Raw genomic sequence first — 18,880 nt, 5'->3', positions numbered from 1 at the left:
GGGAATGGACTCCGAGTTTGTGTGACGACCAAACTCTTTAACAGCTAGGCTACCCAAGAGCCTGCTTGACGCCATACCTACATAATTATGTGATTAAGTACCCATAAAAGAATACGTTCGAGAAACCAGTCTCTTTCATTTAGCAACTGTATGTTTGCGATAACAAACAGAATTAAAACGTCAGTTTTTTAACCTCTTGGATGGGGAGTAAGGGAGTATGGTTTTGCGCTGCCCTTAGCAATATTCTAGAAACATCCCGGACTGGTACAGCAGAAACGGGCTTCACACAGTGTACCCCTGTAGGGAATCGAACCCAGGTGATCAGCGTGACGAGCGGACGTTTTAACCACTATATAACCCCACCCCCCACCCCTACACACACACACACACACACACACTCCACCCCAATATGGTGTTGATGTGAGACGATTGCGTTGATTCTTTTAGTCAGTGTCGTACCCCAGCTGGCCTGGTTAATAACGGTACGTGAAATAATGAATATCGACTACCTGAAAAAGAACCCTATATAAAATCGACGAAACACTCATCTATATATCAGAGACGTTGTGAGAAGTACTTGTTGTTTAAGACATCAATGAAAGTAATGATTGTGATTGGTAGGGCGGGACATGCTACCTATTTCCTGTGATCCATAGATATAATCTTACCGTCCACGTTCTTGCCTTGTTAGCATAATGACAGAAAATCGAGACCAGGTATTCTTTAGAGATTTACTTATTTCCCTAACTGAAGCTTTCATCTCGAATTTCACTAAGGTACCTGTAGTCAGGTGAGTGTCGAACATATGAAGGAACAGGTTTAAGTCGGAAGAATTAAACTCGAGGGATGAAAGGGCTGTTCTGTTTGGAGCGAAAGGTGCATTTCCTTTCTGCATTGTTATGTTTTAGATGTTTCTAAACGCTGAACTATATAACAACTCGATCCGAAGGAAGTGTGTGAGAAAATATATTCAACAACTCCTGAAATTAGGTCCGAGGTACAAAGCAACAGAAACGAGGTTTGATGAACAGGATATACATGTGCCCAGAACCGACATTTTAATCAGTAGGCGTACGTGTGTGACCACGGTCTACGCATTTCACTCGGAAATGTGAGCTGTTTTGGTTTCCACAAATTGATTCTGCGATATAAAATACGTTCTGACAAAATCAAGCTCAATAATTCCTAGTGTTTAACATCACAAGTATAATTCTCATGAACCGCACAGCTGGTCCGGCAAAGTGGTCTGACGCCAATATCAATCTAGTCTAAAAGGCTTATGTTGATAAAACAAATGTGCTTACAGCGATGACTAGTTATAAGTCGTTATAAGTCGAGCACACTAGCTTGGCGATAATATTCAAGGAGCTGACAGACATGGGACATGGGTCACTTTACACCATCAATCTGAATCAGTCACGCCAAACCAGACAGAGGATAAAATTCATCTCTTTCGTTTGGATCACAACTCAGGAAACAATCTTAATTCCTTCCATTGTAAATGCGAATTTATCTATTTCATTTTATTTATGTATTGTCAAGCAATTCCTTTTTAGAAAAGGCATTATTTAGGCTTGCTCTCCCAACACGTTTCTACACAACTGAGACGTCGTTGTGAGCAGAGTTATGATGATAAGGCCAGTTTATTGACAAGACCTAAAAACACCCCAAAAAGTTTACTTGCCATCATGAAGATCTGCAGAAACGTTTAAATGCGTAAATAAAGAGCTACTTGAAAGATAGGTCAGGGCGACCTTCATGGAGGTGTTGCCTCTACAGCCATCTCAAGTAGGCAAAAAGTATGTTTCTGGTGCGCAATTTCTAATTATTGCAGGGATGCTAGATATCACAATTGAGTGTATGTTCAGCTGCCTGGGGTTCATTTATCAAAATGTTCTTGACGTGTTTGGAGAGACACTGTTTTGCGATTGTTCCAGAAATTATGGTCCCCGATGACACGGGTGGACTAGGTATCCCATTAGTGAAGGTGTCCGATGTTCACGCAGAGGGACATAATGCATATTCATTTATGATGCAGAGAATAACGTTATGAAATGTTTCCTGAAATGTTTCCAGTAGGTGTGAGAGACAACAAGTGCGAACCGAAACATGAGTCTCACTTTTTAGCGATCCGATTTTTCTCGAGTTACAATGATTCACAATTCATTTGGCTACCTGGTTACACCTCTTATGTGTTCATTGTGCTTACTAAGTGCATGTTTGTAACGTACAAAGCGATTGATATAATATCAAGTCCGTACAAGACCGCCTAACGTTTCTTGCGGCCTAGCCTCGTTTTGAGATTTCAATATTTCCGTTTGTCACAGCACGCTGTACGTCAGAGCACGCTACACAACGTCTTTGCGAGGATTGCAGTGTAGCAATACACAAGTGATTAGATGTATGAAGTAATACTGGTTAATATTTATATATCCAGCTGAATGAGTTGGTCTAGAAATTCTTGACTGGCTATTGTACTAAGTTAAGGTGAGGTGAAGTGGGGGTTAACATCGTACTTAAGAATATTTCGCTCACAAGACGACGTTGTATAGTACTTGCACGCTGAGATACTATGCCACAGTTAATCATGAATGCCCAACTCAGATACATTATACTGACTCCGAGTTGACCAGTCCTTGTTGTACCTAGTAATGCCTAGCACCAGGCAGAGACCAGCAAGTACCATATGTTAACATCCTTTGGTAAGACGCAACCGGGGACTGAATCCGCGACCTTCTGTTCTCCAGGCGGACGCCGAAACCACTACACCAAGGAGGCGGTCAGTTCAACCATACAGTGAGTGAGTTTGCTTATTCATTAGCAATGTTCAAGCTATATGGCGGCGTTCTATTAAGAATCGAGTCTGGACCAGACAATCTAATGATCAACAGTATGGGAATCGTTCTGCAAAATTTGGAACCGATGACACGTGTCAACCAAGTCAGCGAGACTGACCAACCGATCCCGTTAGTTGCCTCTTACGACAAGCATAATCGTCTTTTATGGCTGGCATGGGTTGCTGAACACCAATTCTACCCCGGACCTTCATGGGTCCTCAATCTTGGAGGCTGCAAAGTTTCCAGATTTGACATTAACCCATTTTAGCTTTCTCCGTTATTATGATGTATAGTAACACCAACGGCTATGTAGATTCCTTTTCAGCTTAAGGTAAAACATTCTAACTAAAACATCATTAATTATTTTTCGTAGCTGTACAAAGAATGGGACCTTTCATAACGTAGATTTCTGATGAAACTGAACTATAAGAAATAGCTTGCTTATCCGGGAAGATCACTCGATAATTACAGATCTCCGCCATATAGTCGTTAATATTGTTGAGTGCAGCGTTAAACGACAAACAATTCTATTAGATTATAATTTTTAAAATAATAGATTTTATGCATTCATATTTTTAGAATTCACTGTCCAAATACTATATTGATTAACCTGATCAGCTTCGCTGATTTGATTGATGCATCGTCGTATCGCAACTGTGTTGAAAGATGGATGAACACAGACCGTTGTCATACAGCCTGGGTATTTTACGCGCGCCTCATATATTGCAAGTTTTACTGTTTCGATTCCTTGCTAGTTCCTTTGATGACATTCAACATCATTCCAGCCATAATAAGCATAATATAATCAATAACGCTGATCATAATTAAAAAAATCATAAACACTCTGCGAGGCTTTTGCAGAATTTTTGTCCTAATGATAAAAAAAGTTCTTTAATAAACTATCATTAATATATTGACACAGTTCACCTTTTGTTACGAGGGAGGAGTGCAGAGAAAGGAACAGCCAGTTGTGCTAACTGTTATGACAAAAAATCCGCAAAAACCTCGAAGAGTTGGTATGATGTGTTGATTATGATCTGATTATTATCAGTATGATACGAAATCGGACCCACAACTCAAACTCTAAATTTTGTGACCCAATGATAACTATCAACTAATAAATCAATACACAAATTAGAAAAACACACACTCTCGTAACACGTCATCGGTTCCCAATTGCACAGATCGATGCTCATGCTGTTGATCACTGAATTGTCTCGTCCGGACTTGATTATTTACAGTCCGCCGTCATATAGCTGGGATAATGCTGAGTGCGACGTAAAACTATACTCACTCACTCAACCACAATCTATCAAACATTGACAAGATTGTGTGAGGTCTGGGAGCACTGTGTGATTATTTTATCATCAGTTAGGTGCAGACATGTAGGAATAACATGACCAATGACAAGTTTATAACGTCATGAGTTTGGCTATGTTGGTGCGTTTTAAATGGGTACCTTGGAACATGGGTACATGTTTACAGGCGGTATACACCGCTCTAACTGCCGTAAGGCATTGGGATATATAGCAGTTAAAGCGTTGACTCGTCACGCCGAAGACCAGGGTTTCATTCCCTTATGGGAACAATGTATGAAGTCCATTTCTGTTGTCTGTTGTCCCCACGCCGTAATATTATTGGAATATTGCTAATATTGGCGTAAATCTCACTCTTTTCATCACCATGGAAATCGTCAATAATCTAACACATTGTACTGCTTCGAGTTCTGTGCTGTATATCTCATTTTGTAGGTAAATCTATTGGCTAGGTGTGTTGACCTCGTTACAATCCTTTCCCTTTATTGAGGCCTACGACCTCGCTATTGACAGTACATACCTTGATTGTAGTTTTTAGAATTACAAGACCGTGTGGGTTGCTGAACAAGTGCCCTGCCTGGTAAACTGTTTTTGTAGCATCCAGTGCAAGAGCTGCATGCGTTGATGGGATATCATGTGTTGAGCGCTACTGCAGCGACTGTTCGTAACACAATCTTTTCATGGCGGTAATTTACAGGAGGAGCAGCTAGAAGTACATTGTATCATGTCAATATCGGTTTCTTGATGGACAAAGGACAAGTTAAGACATACCCATCAATGTTTTCATTGTACCAGGTTTCAGTTTTGGAACAGTGGCAGCTACGTCAATAATTAATGTGATAACAGTTGTCTCTTCTGATATTGTTGTAACATATATATGTTCCTGTTTGTGACAAAAGTCACATTTTGTAACAGTGCGAATGCATCAATTTTAGATATGAGTGGCGTCTGCTTTTCATGCTGATCCCTGAGCGTTTCCTGGCGTATACTCGAAGAAGAGATTTATGTCACTCTTCGATGCTTACAGCTCTTCCTTACCACCTAATACACTGTACTGCTTTCTGTAATCAATCACAGTTACTCGGTTATCTTACTTCCTTTGTGAAGGTCTCAAAGTGCTCTTTTCCTACGGGTCCCATTTTCACATGTTGGTCCCAAGCAAGGTGGAGTATACTACTCAAAACTGCAGTATGTGCGCTACAACCTCCTAAAATGAATTAAAGACGACAGGACTATGAAAGTAACTTTTTGATGTACAGAAAAAATTGAAAGCTGTCGCAACATTTGTGCTACCTTGTACGTTGTGGCCCACGAGGGACCTTGTAATTATCGGGGAAGTAAAGTAACGGCCAAGTCCTGTGACCATCGGGCCCAAATTCAAGACATCTGAACTGGGGAGTTGGAGTCTCTCAGACTGTCCATCATTACCACCAGAAGGTGGCTGCGACGTCTGAGGGTACATCGTCCTATCAGACATCCCATACCGAAACATGAGTGTCATAAAAAATTTAAACAACGGTAACATATTCAGGTAACACTGAATTGTAATTCCCTGCTTCACAAGTAATGGCATTTTCAAATGAATTTTAACTTTAAACTTAATAATACCGCATTTCTGTTTATGGCGTGGTATAGGCAGCATCACCTTAACTGAGACGTCACAGACTGTTCCTGTTTGATGAGGTCGTAAAATGTTTCACAATGCATCTGGCTCACTGGTTTCAAATGTTTGTGTTTTTTTACGCTTATTCAGTGTACTTGCTATATAGGAAGTTAGCGGTGCAGATTAACCACGAGTGTTACCTTTCTTGATTTCATTCACCCGCTAAGTCAGACGTGTTGCTAGAATAAATATTACGAAAATCCCATCAATAACTTAGGTATATAAGATTAATAATCTTTAACAGTCTACTGGTAAAATTAGGAAATAGGACCCTGTGAACTGCCATGGATAATGAAGGCGAACAATGATTTGATGTGGCACAAGTGGCACTTAGAATATATTTTACATGAGTAAATATTGATTTTAATAAATATGAATCTGGAAATCGGAGAGCATTACCCTGTGAGGCAATGTATAGCCACCTTTGACGGTAATTTTTTGACATTTGAAGTATTTTTCAATCAATTTTAGTGAGTTAAGTACGGTACGGCCCTTTGTGCGCATTTAGGAAGACTTGTCATTTTGTCTCTGTTGCACAACCCTATTTGTGCGACAGTTTGTCTGTGTAAACGTCGTGTCATCGGAGATGATCTATGCAGCTGAACCCAGTGGAGGTTTGGGGTTGTGTTTTGGAGACCGCCCCTGCTAATAACATGATGCTTGATTGGCATTATGAGGAAAAGAATGGCATATGTCCAAAGATGCTATACGTGATAGTGTGGTGTTCACACAATCAGAACAACCAAAAGCTGTATGATAATCAGATCTGTGGTGTGGTCATTGTGATCATACTTTACAGCATTCTTGATGTTACCGTTTTCGTGTATATTTCTCAGATCGCAGTATTGTGTTACCATGTGTCAATTTTATATTGTTTTTTGTTATAATGCAATTCCCATTTTAATCCGTGTAATTTATGCTTTCAATGCATATGCACCAACATGTGGTTTCGTACTCATGGATGTGTTTCATTCAGGCCTTGAGCATGGAGTCCAAAATCAATAACGTAACTTATCATTTGTAGTATAAATGCCATGGAGTCTGTAATCAAAGAAGATTATTGTGTCACCATGAGTTTTCAATTCCTATTAAAATGTTTTATTGACATAAACATACGATGGGATGTCAATGAGTTTTGTGCCTTGAGTATTTTTCATACCCAGGTGTCACAGCCTATGGTATGACATTGAACCTTGGGGTGCCGCTGATGTGATATACAGGTTTTGGTATCCTACTCTCAGAAGTTATTGAACAGCTGACATTGACAGAAAGAGACCCCCTCACGGCAGTGAAAATGAATAAAATTGAGTATAGAGCAGTAATTAAGTTTTTAGTTCTTGAAGGAAACTCGGCGAAGAACATTGAAGACAGGCTTCCACCAGTTTATGGGAAGTCTTTCCCTTCATCTGCTACCATCAAACGATGGGTCAATGAATTAAAGTATGGTAGAGAGAGTCTTGAAGATGACCCCCGTCCATGTCGCCCAACAACAAGCACTAGTCAGGAAAACATTGACAGAGTGCATAGACTTGTGCTGGAAAATCGTCGAATCACACTCCACGAGTTAGAGGAGACCACAGGCATTTCACACGGATCCATCGAGACAATTCTTCATGAACATCTCGTCATGTCTACGGTGTGCGCAAGATGGGTGCCAAGAATGCTTACAGATGAAATGAAGCAAACAAGGGTCACCATAAGCAACTCCATGCTAACCAGATACAACAAGAATCCAGAAGATTTTCACTTTAGGCTAGTAACCTGTGATAAAACCTGGATCCACCACTATGATCCTGAGAGCAAACAAGAATCCATGGACTGGAAACATGTCACTTCTCCCAGGACCAAAAAGTTCAAAGCCTCCAGATCAGTGCAGAAGGTAATGGCGACAGTCTTCTGGGGTAGCAAAGGCGTCATTCACATAGATTACTTAACAAAAGGAAGAATAATGAATGAGGGATATTACGCTAACTTGTTGAGGCAAGTACGACAGTCAATCAAGGAGAAGCGCCGGGGCAAGATCAGACGTGGTATTCTTCTACATCAAGACAATGCTCCAGTATACACCTCTCACGTTGCAGCTGCTGCTGTCCAGGAATGCGGGTACGAAATCATGCCGCATCCCCCCTACTCTCCAGACCTGGCACCAAGTGATTACCATCTGTTCCCAAATCTCAAGACACACGTGCGTGGTCGTAGATTTCAGGATGATAATGAGCTTATTGCTGCTACTGAGGCTTGGTTTGAGGACCAAAATGGCGCCTTCTACAGAGATGGCATCATCGCCTGGCAGAAAAGATGGAACAAGTGTCTTGACTCACAAAGGGACTAAGTTGAAAAATAAATGTGGTTCATACCAATATTTTGTGTTTTTCTATGCAAGGCTCAAAACTTATTGATATCCCCTCGTACCATTATCACCTTTCTGGAAACCTCATATCTTGATTATATGGAAATATGGTGTATAAAGGACACGTATAGAAAACATTTTACCATGTATCTGTAAATTGTATTAGGTTCAATTGTCACTGAATTGCAACAATTTAATACGTTTTTAGATAATAAAAAAGTAACAAATTAGTATACGTTATTAAACAATATAGTGCGGATAAGTGATGTTTACTGAAAGAATTTTTTTTTGAAATATATGAAGGACAAATCTGGATTATCTGCCACGTTTGCCCTTGAGTCTAATGACTTTTTGGCATAAGAGTGCATTGTGAAAGGCGTTCACTCATTATTGATCGGATGAAAACATAGCATACTTATCTTTGTCCGTGGAGTAGCATACATATTCGAAAAGCTCTATGCTAAATTAACAAGGTCTTCTCTTTCCCAGTACCTGTAAATCATTTAGTTTGCTCTTCCAAACAATATCCGAAAGCTCTTGCTTAAAAGTTGTTTGATCAAAGTTACAAGATTCAAGATCTCATTTTATCAGGTGAAGAATTAACTAGCCCTTGCCTGTGTTTCCGCGGATGCTACTGGTTGGGTACGATACGCTCACAAACATTTGATACCATATCTAATATGATTCATACATCATGCAGCCGTCCTTGTACAGTGAGATTTCCCATGTATGTTTAACAGTGTTGTCGCCTTTATGTAATGAGATTGCTGTTATTACTACTGATTAATTATTTCACTATGCTGGCAGACATGATTGAAAGACAATAATAAGAATACACTCAAATCATTTTAATCGTCATCAAAGGTGTTGTTACCAAATACGGTCAATCCATTGCTTTTCAGTTGCTTGACACGCCTTCTTGTCGTAAAGCCTGCAACAATATTCACATTGGTGAATGAGGCACAGATGTAGGACTACTGAAACGAATCTGATGAGAAAGGTTAGGAAGGACTGTCCAACTAGCTCTACAAAATCACAGTAATGGACAGATTAAAAGTATGTATGGGTAATTAAAATATGCAATGTATGCATAAATGAGTGCGTGAGATAAGTATAACGCCGCACTCAGCAATATTCTAGCTACGTGGCGTCAGTCTGTAAATAATCACGTTTAAACCAGACAATCCAGTGATCAACCGCATGAGTATCAATATACGCAATTGGGATACGATGACGTATAAGACAGGTCAGCGAACCCGACCACCCGGTCCCGTTAGTCGCCTTTACGACACGCATTGGTTACTGAAGATCAATGCTCACCTGGATCTTCATGCGCTGTGTGGATACGCTGAAGAGTAGAATTGATAGGTGGATACAAGAATGTGTTTATTGGAGAAGAACGCAGGTATGCAGACAGTAAGAATGTATTGTTCATGATATGGTCCCAACTGTACAATTGACACTGATTGGGGCAGAGATTCCTTATGTATATGGAAAGGGTTTTTATGGCTTCTAATTCTGTTGACAGAAGACTTTTTTTTGTTGGAATGTTTGAAAAGAGTGCATGGATATAATAACGTAAGGAGAAGGGAACGACAAGGATATAGGAAAGAAGAAAGGAGGAGGATTTTCTGGATAAAGGAAATACGTGTGTATGGGAAAGGACGAAATATATGTACAGAAAGAACAAACTAACTCAGTGAAAGTAAATGAAAGAAAAGTAAGGATAACGACAAAGGAAGCACTGGAATATAGAGGTCAAAAATGCATGTATAGTGGTACTAAAGAATATATGAGCGGATGATAATTGATGCTCCGATATAGGATCATGTGTGGGCAAGGAAGAAACAGACGTACTGGTAAAGGGAAATATTTATGCATCAAACTTACCTATTCTTCATCAAATTGATAATGAGCCTTGAAACCGTGTCCAATCACAGAACTGTCTGAGCGAAATTCAATGATCAGACCGCTGGTGACCCCAAACACTGAAAACCAAAGAAGTATCATCTGTCTTCAGTTACGTCTCCTGAACATTATTATTGTCATATCATGTCTAAGTATTGTGAACATCACACAACAACGTACATGCCAAGCCATGTATCAGATATGTAAACATGTAGACAGACCAGTCTCATTCATATGCTTTCGCCTTAAAAGCTCATCAGTATCTAAATAAAGTGTGTCGCCATGAGTATAAAAAACAGTCGCTCATGAGAGATTACCCTTGATTTTCTTATATGACTTTCCACAATATTCCATATGGTCCACTTTGATGTAATCAAAGCAAACTGGAGGGTTTCCTTCCAAGTCCATATTCTCAATGGTCAGGGTAAGGGTATAGGTTTTGTCCGTCCATGGTAAATTCAGTTCCCAAATCTTGTAAACGTTATTGTTGTAGTCCTGAGGGTATCCTGGAGACTGTAATTCGCCGTGGTACCCTTCCAATGTTTCAGAAAATGTTTCTGTTGACCAAAATGAATTGTTATCTCCAGAAAGTTAATATACTTGTCACAGTTTGTAAGTGAATTTCTAAACATGGCAATCGTTTCAATTTCGATTAAATCTTACTCATATTATTGTCAGCTCTAAAAGTATTGTAATGTTGTTAAATAGTGGATTGAATAATTACATATTTAGTGAATTTCCTGTGTTTGGTTGAACGGCAATATACGATTCGTATCACTAATTAAACCCTATGGATTTAAGGGCAACACGTAAGATGACTCACCCACGGCAGATGCTTGGACCACGCCTAAGAGGAGACACACGATGACAGCGTTAAAATCCATATCGCTGAGAAGTTTCTCTGGATAAGAACCATAGAGACTATACAATACTTATGAGACTAATGGAGAACAATAATTTATGAGATAGGATAAGATAGGATTATTGTTAAAGATAATATGATATTAAAGTAGGTGAGTTTATAAGGAAGGAGTTCAATATCGTCTTCGTACATTCATTCATTGATTCATTCATTCATCTCTGGTGATATATGTCATATTTTTCCATATCTTTCCAAGAAGCAGCTCTGAAACGATAAGGATACGCATTGTATGAAATATGTGTGTGTATCTATACACTAACATGCATGCTTGTATGTGACAAACTGATGACAGGGTCACCTGTTTTAATTAATTAAATCTTAAATGTTATTACTCATACTATCGCTCTACTTTTACTGCTTATTGCTCGGTGGGGTAGTTTAGTGGTAAAAGTGTTAGCTCGAGAACCAGGGTTCGATTCCCCACACTGGCACACCACGTGAAACCCATTTCTGGCGTCCCCTATCGGGATATTGCTGGAATATTTTTAAAAGCGGCGTAAAACTAAACTCACTCCCTTACTATTGATGGAGTTGTGACATATATTCTGAGCTGTGACATATAACTTAATTATGGGGGTTGAACGCAAATCACTCGCTCATTATACCGAAGAATTTTGACCATATATATTTGTTTACCAGGTGAAAAATGTCGAGAAATAGCTCTTCAAAAGCAGCGATACAACCATTTTAAACATCATTCTAAAAATCTTTCCCAACAAGCTGCCAAGGGGCTGGATGTATGTTTTGAATAAATACCATGTTGGTATATGGGGATCATCAATGAAAAGCGTAAAACCGGGCAAATGGGTGGCGCTGGCTGTATCTGCATTATAGATGTTTAACATCAAACATTAACACAACAGCTCGTGGCCATCGTACCGCTTCCATGCATCTTCGACCAGGAATGTTAAAAATTAAACGGCAGCTTGAAGTGAGGCATGTTATGGGATTTTCGCTCGAAAATGAGGTTGTAACACATGTCGAACACTTTTAGAGGAGTGAGTTTTCAAACGCCAACTGTTTGTTAAAAACCTCACGACATGAGGGATGATCCATAATGTATGGCTGGTTGAGGTGTCTGTGTTTGTTTATAAGATGATTTCAAGTCAGGAATGTTGTACATTGCAACATTTAAAAATTATTCATAGAAATTACAGCAAGGGGTGGGGGTGGGGGTGAGTGAGGGTCATTGATTTTGTACATGACATGCAGGAGCAGTCACTTACTTTGTATATAAATTGGGGTGAGGGTGTCACTTACACTGTAGTTATAGGTATACCGCTGCACAGCTGGCAGTAAAGGGGTTATTATCGGGTATATCACTGTACGATCCTTGCATAGAAAAACACAAAATATTGGTATGAACCACATTTATTTTTCAACATAGTCCCCTTGTGAGTCAAGACACTTGTTCCATCTTTTCTGCCAGGCGCTGATGCCATCTCTGTAGAAGGCGCCATTTTGGTCCTCAAACCAAGCCTCAGTAGCAGCAATAAGCTCATTATCATCCTGAAATCTACGACCACGCAAGTGTGTCTTGAGATTTGGGAACAGATGGTAATCACTTGGTGCCAGGCCCGGAGAGTAGGGGGGATGCGGCATGATTTCGTACCCGCATTCCTGGACAGCAGCGGCTGCAACGCGAGAGGGTGTATACTGCAGCATTGTCTTGATGTAGAAGAATACCACGTCTGATCTTGCCCCGGCGCTTCTCCTTGATTGACTGTCGTACTTGCCTGAACAAGTTAGCGTAATATCCCCCATTCATTATTCTTCCTTTTGGTAAGTAATCTATGTGGATGACGCCTTTGCTATCCCAGAAGACTGTCGCCATTACCTTCTGCACTGATCTGGAGGCTTTGAACTTTTTGGTCCTGGGAGAAGTGACATGTTTCCATTCCATGGATTCTTGTTTGCTCTCAGGATCATAGTGGTGGATCCAGGTTTTATCACAGGTTACTAGCCTAAAGTAAAAATCTTCTGGATTCTTGTTGTATCTGGTTAGCATGGAGTTGCTTATGGTGACCCTTGTTTGCTTCATTTCATCTGTAAGCATTCTTGGCACCCATCTTGCGCACACCGTGGACATGACGAGATGTTCATGAAGAATTGTCTCGATGGATCCGTGTGAAATGCCTGTGGTCTCCTCTAACTCGTGGAGTGTGATTCGACGATTTTCCAGCACAAGTCTATGCACTCTGTCAATGTTTTCCTGACTAGTGCTTGTTGTTGGGCGACATGGACGGGGATCATCTTCATGACTCTCTCTACCATACTTTAATTCATTGACCCATCGTTTGATGGTAGCAGATGAAGGGGAAGACTTCCCATAAACTGCTGAAAGCCTTTCTTCAATGTTCTTCGCCGAGTTTCCTTCAAGAACTAAAAACTTAATTACTGCTCTATACTCAATTTTTCTTCATTTTCACTGCCGTGAGGGGGGTCTCTTTCTGTCAATGTCAGCTGTTCAATAACTTGAGTAGGATACCAAAACTTATATATCACATCAGCTACACCCCAAAGTTCAATGTCGTATGATAGGCTGTGACACCTGGGTATGAAAAATGCCCAAGGCTCAAAACTTATTGACATCCCCTCGTATGTATATTCTAGCGGTTTGCGAAGATGAGTACCCGTGAAGATCCCGATTAAATTGATTGGCCGTGCTTGTCGTGGAGATTAAGATCGATTATCATGACATGACAATCAGTGGATTGTCTGGTCCGGACTCTATTATTTACAGACCGCCGCCATATAGCTGGAATATTGGTGAGTGCGGCATTAAACAACAAACCAAAACTAAAGCGATTAGGCCGGAAGCCAGTTTAGCAGGTGGCATCGGGGCTATAGAACAGGAGTGAATGAATTTTGTCTTACGCCGCTTATAGCAATATTCCATCAATACCACGGCGGGGGACACGAGAAATGGGATTTACATATTGTACACATGTGGGAACCGAACCCGGACTTTAGGGTGACAAGCGGACACTTTAACCATTAGGCTAACCTACCGCTCTATAGGGCATGCATATTGCAGGAGAAACATACATTTTTTAAAAAAAACTTTCACACAGCGAATTTATGAATTTATCGAAATTGGGCATGATCCAAACTCGCTACTCACCATACAGGCAGGGGTTGATGATCCATTCTTAGGAAACCTTTTACAAGCATGAATAAAACCCTTCCACAATCACAAGGAAGTGTCAAATTTCGAGGCAATCAGAAGCATGTGTTTATGAATCCCTTTCAGTTATAAGCAAGAGATAAGAGAGAGTTATCTTACACCATCTTACATTACAATTGTAGTAATTTACACGTCTTGCGCATGCCGTTAATGTAGCGTATGGGTAGGCATACATATATCCGTACATATTTAGTGGTCAGTCTTTCGAGGACGAAGTCCATTTCTTAGTTTACTGCCATTATTATTCTAATCTTCGGTCTGAGTAATTTCAACAAAGTCAGTATTTATACCCAGACATAGTTATCAGACATAGTTATCTGAACAAATTCCGCTCCTCTCACAAACAGAGAATATTGTTTATCCTCTGGTCACTTTAGTTAGCCGTATGTATCGACGTCAGTTTCATCCCAATAACACAATGACCGTACATTGTTGTCTAGCTCTTTCATATGCATGGTACCACTGTTACGTTTTAATCATATATCCTATACATCTTATGAACATAATGTCCAGTGTGTCTGGCCTGGTGTTTATATATTTTATGTTCCTTTTCCTTATCATTTTAATCGATATAGACATTCTATAATAATTATTTTGTCTCTCTGTTTGTTGTATGTCTAACTGCACTTTAATATGGTAGTGATAAATCGTTTCCTACTTCGTATACCGTAAGGGACAATAACTTGCGATCATCCATGGAGCTGAAAAGAAATATGCTTCAAAGGCAAATGGTTAAAGCGTTGGCTCGTCACGCCCATGAACCCGGGTTGAATCCCCACATGGATACAATGTGTGAAACCCATTTCTGGTGTTCCCTGGTGTGATGTTGCTGGAATAGTGCTGAAAGCGGTGTAAAATTCTGTTAGTCAGTCAGTCATAAGATTAATCCTTTGTCCATATTGCTCTATTCAGTCCATACGTTGAATCCTTGGTTGATATTACTTCAGCAGTGGGATACTGGTATTAGGGTAATGAGTATTACGATGTACAGAATTGTATGTGTCTGAGTTCGCCAGCGCCATGCCTCCATAGCAGGGCTCAATCCTCTCATCAAAGTGGCAAATGTCAACACCTGCAGCACTTGAACTATCCTGACACGCCAGCTGGTATTCCATTGTATCACAGAAAATCTGTTTCAAGCAGTGTTACAATAACTCCCTCACTTCAGAAATCCTTCGTTGGGGAACACCTCGCCTCACAGTGCCTGCACCTTTTTTTCGAGGTTAAGGCTCAGTCGTACATACAGAGTCAGGCACCTAATCACCAACACACAAAGTCAACCGCCTACCCCGCTCATGACATGTGTTACATTTGACCACTTTCTAAATGACATTGTGTAATCATAGCTTTCTGCCGAGGGACCGTGCCAAGTTACACCTATCAGAGGGGTACACAAAGTACGCAGTCTAGACAACCAGTTGTCCGACTTCCATTTTTGTGGAAGTAGAGGTGGCTGAGCGGGGTAGGCGGCTGACTTTGTGTGCTGGCGATTAAGTGAGTGACTCTGAGGGTATGGGTTCGAATCCCGGATGGGACTCAACCCAAAAAGTATTAGAATTTGTACCTTACTAACAAAGTGTAATCCCAAATATGACATATGCTACATGAATCTTGTAACGTGAACAACAAACGTTGGTAGTCAGCCATATGAACATGTCACCTTTCTCACGTATAACAGAAAATGTACACGTTTAAACATTTCATCTTCATTAGTTGGAGATCATTAGTTGGAGATCAAAAATCATTACGATTGATATCATCCTTGCATTTATTTCTTCCATATTCTTTCTGATTAACTCAGTGGGTCGGTTTCTGTTGTGTTTGGTTCGTGTACATCAAGGAATCTTTTAACTTGAACAATTTAGAGTCAGTGTTGGTAGTCAGCCGTATAATCATACCACCTTTCTCGCGTATAACAGTACAGGTTTAAACACTTCTTCATTAGTTGGAGATCATTAACTGTTTGCATTGTGCCTTAACTAGTTGATGGCCTTCTGAAAGATTTCTTGTGATAAACAACAGGGGAAGTCTTATAGAAAACAACCTCTTGATAATTAATATGAGCGACGTGTAGCTACCAACGCTAATGAATGATGAATGCAGTGGGGCTGGCTACAGATATAGGTCAGAAGTCGTTTGTTAAACATTGCTTATTTACTGATACATATTGCTGAAGTAACCTTAACCACATTTGCTGCAAATAAAAACTAGTGTTTCTTTCATCTGCAGGCCATGTGTTTAGTTTTCAGGATTGACACAAGATACAACTAAATATTTTATGGAAATATTTACAGTAAAACTAAATTGCGGTAGTCTAAATATATAGTCAAGGCTAGAATGAGTTAGTAGAAAGGAAATCTTGACCTATTTCTTACAATAATTTACTGACTTACTTGTTAAAGTAGCCCTTCTGTCCGTCTTTTCGTAATGGCGCACCCCATGTGGTTTGTCGAGTCCAAGAACAAATACGGTTACAATTTGATATGATAGGTATATAGAGTTACACCTGCTTTGTGGATAGGGACCAGGCAATTAAAAAGATAATGCTTGTTGTGATCTGTAATACCAAGTATAATTTTGATCGTAACGTTACAAACGCTATGTGGATAGGAACCCGGAAGTGTAACGAAGTAATGCTTGTTTGTGATCTGTAAAATCAAATATAACTTTGATCGGAACGTTTAGAACGCTTTGTGAATAGGAACCCGGAAGTCTAAAGAGATAATGCTTGTTCTGATATGTAATACCAAATATAACTTTGAACGTAGCGTTGCGAAAGCTTTGTGGATAGGGACTTGGAATTTTAAAGAAAAATGTATTTGTTGTGATCTGTAAGACCAAATATAACATGTTGCATCTGACCACTTGATAAAAGGCACTGTATGTTCGTGGCCGTGTTGAGTTTATATAGTAGCCTAATGTCGCAGGAAGCTGGAGGTATCTGATGTTTTATGTTGAGGTTTGACTTCCATGGTGTTTACCCAGCAGAAAATGGGTACCTGGTGGGATAGGTCATCTGACTATTAACCTTCTAGGGCCTCAAGGGTAGTCTGGATTATCCGGGTTAATAAATAATGTGTTAGCTCTTTGAGCATGTGTCTTGTGCTTGGAAAAGGTGCATAATAATTTCACATTTATTATTATTAGATCACAACTATATATAACTTATTCTAGCAACGGTATCACGGTAAAATGAAGTTCGAGAAAGCTCCTATTTCACAACCACAAAACAAAGTGTTACTGGAAACAAATTAGTAATGCACTAATTGATTTTCATCAGCCCCATTTAAAGCTGAACGAGTGAGTGAATTAATATTTAACGTCACATCGGCAGTATTGCAGACATATCGTGACGATAAAGCCGAACAATCATCACTGTGGTTAAATGAAAGCGACAAAACCATTTTCATAGCCATGATCATATGTCCTCGAAAAGGGGAGAGTATCCTGCACTATCGACTGACCCCTCACAAACACATGCAAAGACAGGTCAAGTATCCGCCTGTGCAGATACAGAACATATTGTACATTATCACTGGGCTCATTGCTTTCGCATACAATCTTCAAAACCAATTTTGGGTGCCTCAATATACTGCTGAAAATTGCTAAAAGCGGGAAAAAAGCTTACCTACTCATTCGCCAACGGCAAAAGTTTTTTTGCGTTTTATTGTGACATAGTTAAAAGAAAGCCTGGTGCACGTTACTATTGTCTGTGAGATTGTTTATCTCAACTGACCTATCAAGGGATAGGGTATGTCATTACGCCCGTCACCACAGAGCGATACGCGTTTTATGGGCGTGAATGTGAATGGTGATTCAGGTTGGACGCCCCAGTAGTGAGACAGTGAACAGCAGTAACCGGAATATATGAACGGTTAGTCAACATAAACGAAAGAAGTGCGAATAAACGTGTATTAAGATACTGGTGAAAACTTGCTAAAAGCGGTATAAAACCATACTCACTCATTCGGTAATGACATATATTTGAGTTCTTTTGTGACAGAGTTGAAAGGAAAGAAAGCCTGGTGCACGCTCATATCAACAGACCTATCAAGGACTAGAATTTGTACTTTACTAAGAAAGTGAAATCCCAAATATGACATATGTTGACGTACGGTTGATTTATAGCTCTGTCAAAAATATTTATAGATGACAAAAAAAAAACCCGCCCACAAAAAACACAACAAACATAGCACATAAAAATTACCTGTGGGACCGAGCTTCCAACACGTGATAACAGCTCTACCGCAGGTGAGGATCTGACAATGAACTCATCAGTTCCACAGATGGCATGACAGGTAACGTGGCACGGACCTGCCCGATGGCATCGATTCTGCCAGAGCAAAGTGGAGAGGATCTGAAGAATTTTTAGCGACATATACTTGAAATGTGTTTGGCTGCGAGTGAATGAGTGTCTGTGTCTGTAAGTACATGAGCCTGCGCGCATAGATGTAACTGCTTTTGAAAGTCACATTTGAGTGACACAGCTGTAACACATATACCGCGATGAATATGATGCTTACAAACCGAGATGGTCATCGGATCGGACCGTGGATACGAAACCACAATCTGTGTCCATTCTGTTCAACGAATAATGTGGTTACCAGCATGTTAAACAAATCATAAGGTTACATGGAAATGAGTGAGTATTTGTGAACATTTATCACACAATACAAGAAGACAAGAATTCATCCATT

The 18,880-nt window shown here is 40.0% G+C and overlaps 1 long non-coding RNA gene across 2 annotated transcripts; it reads right to left on the bottom strand.

The window, feature by feature from the left end:
* Positions 1-8,999: 8,999 nt before the first annotated feature.
* LOC137297841 (uncharacterized) lies at positions 9,000-18,668 on the bottom strand. Of its 2 annotated transcripts, XR_010957704.1 has the most exons (6): positions 18,391-18,612; positions 10,898-10,975; positions 10,392-10,631; positions 10,057-10,154; positions 9,487-9,514; positions 9,000-9,097 (listed from the first exon to the last, which is right to left on the bottom strand). It is a non-coding gene; the product is annotated as an uncharacterized lncRNA (long non-coding RNA). The 2 variants fall into 2 exon arrangements; XR_010957703.1 differs by lacking the exon at positions 9,487-9,514 and having other exon boundaries at positions 18,391-18,668.
* Between the last annotated feature and the right edge of the window lie 212 nt (positions 18,669-18,880).

The sequence above is a fragment of the Haliotis asinina genome, chromosome 10, assembly GCF_037392515.1.
Source record: "Haliotis asinina isolate JCU_RB_2024 chromosome 10, JCU_Hal_asi_v2, whole genome shotgun sequence".
Lineage (NCBI taxonomy): Eukaryota > Metazoa > Mollusca > Gastropoda > Lepetellida > Haliotidae > Haliotis > Haliotis asinina.
Note: the sequence above shows the minus strand (reverse complement) of the source record. Positions and strands in the feature narration are given on the sequence as shown.